This window comes from Oncorhynchus clarkii, chromosome 3 (genome assembly GCF_045791955.1).
Source record: "Oncorhynchus clarkii lewisi isolate Uvic-CL-2024 chromosome 3, UVic_Ocla_1.0, whole genome shotgun sequence".
NCBI classification, from domain to species: domain Eukaryota; kingdom Metazoa; phylum Chordata; class Actinopteri; order Salmoniformes; family Salmonidae; genus Oncorhynchus; species Oncorhynchus clarkii.
Window position 1 is genome coordinate 79,740,134 of NC_092149.1, and position 2,920 is coordinate 79,743,053.

At 47.9% G+C, this 2,920-nt stretch overlaps 1 non-coding gene across 1 annotated transcript; it reads right to left on the bottom strand.

Moving 5' to 3' along the window:
• Window positions 1-2,429: 2,429 nt before the first annotated feature.
• Window positions 2,430-2,585, bottom strand: LOC139406212 (U1 spliceosomal RNA). The gene has a single exon (XR_011633942.1). It is a non-coding gene; the product is annotated as a U1 spliceosomal RNA (small nuclear RNA).
• Window positions 2,586-2,920: the final 335 nt, after the last annotated feature.

The window sequence follows — 2,920 nt, forward strand, 5'->3', positions numbered from 1 at the left end:
GTTCAGGGGAGTATGGCGTCTTCAGAGTGAAGAGAACATTACCCGTAGACATGGAGGGACCAGTGTAGTGGTCGTTCAGGGGAGTATGGCGTCTTCAGAGTGAAGAGAACATTACCCGTAGACATGGAGGGACCAGTGTAGTGGTCGTTCAGGGGAGTATGGCGTCTTCAGAGTGCCACGTGCTGATACGAGCATGGTTAGTCTAGTGGCTTGGTACACACACACACACACACACACACACACACACACACACACACACACACACACACACACACACACACACACACACACACACACACACACACACACACACACACACACACACACACACACGACTGCTCTGACACTTGCTAACACACAACACAACAGATCAGGTGTGATCATAACTTGACCAAGACATACGGTGGCGTGCAAACCCATGAAAACGTGTGTATTATATGATTGTGTGTGTAATGGCAACAGCCCTAAACCAGTTAGACTCAGTTTACATGGTCAGTGGTAAGCTGATACGTTCCACTCTCCCTCTCTCTCTGATCTGCTTCTCTCCATCCATTGATGATGCTTTGTTTGTTTGTTTATTTGTTTGTTTGTTTGTTTGTTTGTTTGTTTGTTTGTGAGTGCGTGCGTGTGATTCTGCCAGTGTGGTAGATCAGAAAGGGTCAAGTGTGTGTAAAGGGATGGGTTATTTCCAGTGAAACCCAGAACAGTACGGATGAGAGGGACACAAGTCTTATTGACCAGAACAAGGTCAATGAAAGCACAGTCACACCATACAGACAGATCCCTTTCTATTCACACAGACCTACACTAGTCCAGGTTCCAGTGACCAAATCAAACCTACAACACTTTAAGAATCCTGAAAGCTAGCAAGCATCCAAAACCAACATGATCCTACAGTAGGCAAAAACAGGTTTATATAGAACACAGTATAAATGTAACAGTTTAGCTTCCGTCCCTGTCCTCGCCCCTACCTGGGCTCGAACCAGAGACCCTCTGCACATATCAACAACTGACCCTTGAAGCATCGTTACCCATCGCTCCACAAAAGCCACGGCCCGTGCAAAGCAAGGGGAACAACTACTTCAAGGTCTCAGAGCAAGGGGAACAACTAATTCAAGGTCTCAGAGCAAGGGGAACAACTACTTCAAGGTCTCAGAGCAAGGGGAACAACCACTTCAAGGTCTCAGAGCAAGGGGAACAACTACTTCAAGGTCTCAGAGCAAGGGGAACAACTACTTCAAGGTCTCAGAGCAAGGGGAACAACTACTTCAAGGTCTCAGAGCAAGGGGAACAACTACTTCAAGGTCTCAGAGCAAGGGGAACAACTACTTCAAGGTCTCAGAGCAAGGGGAACAACTACTTCAAGGTCTCAGAGCAAGGGGAACAACTACCGACAGTAGTTGTGTAGGGTGTGTTAGTTGGGACGACAGTGGATGTGTGTAGGGTGTGTTAGTTGGGACGACAGTGGGTGTGTGTAGGGTGTGTTAGTTGAGACGACAGTGGGTGTGTGTAGGGTGTGTTAGTTGAGACGACAGTGGGTGTGTGTAGGGTGTGTTAGTTGGGACGACAGTGGGTGTGTGTAGGGTGTGTTAGTTGAGACGACAGTGGGTGTGTGTAGGGTGTGTTAGTTGGGATGACAGTGGGTGTGTGTAGGGTGTGTTAGTTGGGAGGACAGTGGGTGTGTGTAGGGTGTGTTAGTTGAGACGACAGTGGGTGTGTTAGTTGGGACGACAGTGGGTGTGTTAGTTGGGACGACAGTGGGTGTGTTAGTTGGGACGACAGTGGGTGTGTTAGTTGGGACGACAGTGGGTGTGTTAGTTGGGACGACAGTGGGTGTGTTAGTTGGGACGACAGTGGGTGTGTTAGTTGGGACGACAGTGGGTGTGTGTAGGGTGTGTTAGTTGAGACGACAGTGGGTGTGTTAGTTGAGACGACAGTGGGTGTGTGTAGGGTGTGTTAGTTGAGACGACAGTGGGTGTGTTAGTTGGGACGACAGGCCCCAGAATCTTTATTTCTATGATTTCCTCTTTTCATCCATAGTTGAGAGACGGGTCCATAAATACCCCTTAGTCTGCAGCACCTCACTCTCTGGTCCTCTTTCAGCACCAACTACCATGTCATTCTTTCAGAGCATCGGCCAATCAGATACTAGTCCTCAGCTTCAACGTGTTCAGATCTGGAGAGTCTGACCTGAGGAACCGTCCAACCACAGAGGGGAAAGCCAGCAGCTCCAATTAGCCATTTCCTGATCTATGGAGACATGGCACATCAAAGGTCCCTGCCACCAATTTCCCACAACCTTCCCAATCCCAGAGTATTCCCATTGTATTAGATACAGTTCCCAGCTCCCCCATCTCTCTCTCTCTTACACTGCCCCATAGAGACGTAACAGCACACACTTCCCTACTGATGTTTAAAAAAAAACATTTAACAGGGGAGCCCGAACACAGTCCAGAAATTATGCAATCGAGATTTCCACATTTAGGAACTTTGGGAGGGGTCAGTACAGCCTGAGTGCAATGGCTGAGCCTCGCCCTGGGTGAACCGCCTTCTTGATCACGGTATCTCTCTTGCCAGGTTAGTATGATCCTTGCCAGGTTAGTATGATCCTTGCCAGGTTAGTATGATCCTTGCCAGGTTAGTATGATCCTTGCCAGGTTAGTATGATCCTACTACTGTAGTGATTGTTATCCATAGAGGGTGTGTTGGTGTAAAACCTGTTAAAGAAATGAACAACGTAAAGCCACGCCTTCAGGCACCTTCAGGCACCTTTCAGAAGGTGAACTCTATATCAGAGACAGACACACATTCTACCTTCCTTAAACTTTCCGCAGACTTCATTCTAACCTGAATAGCTGACTGACTGGCCATACATACATTTCCAGTCAATTGATGAGAGTTCCCATAGTAGCAATATCAG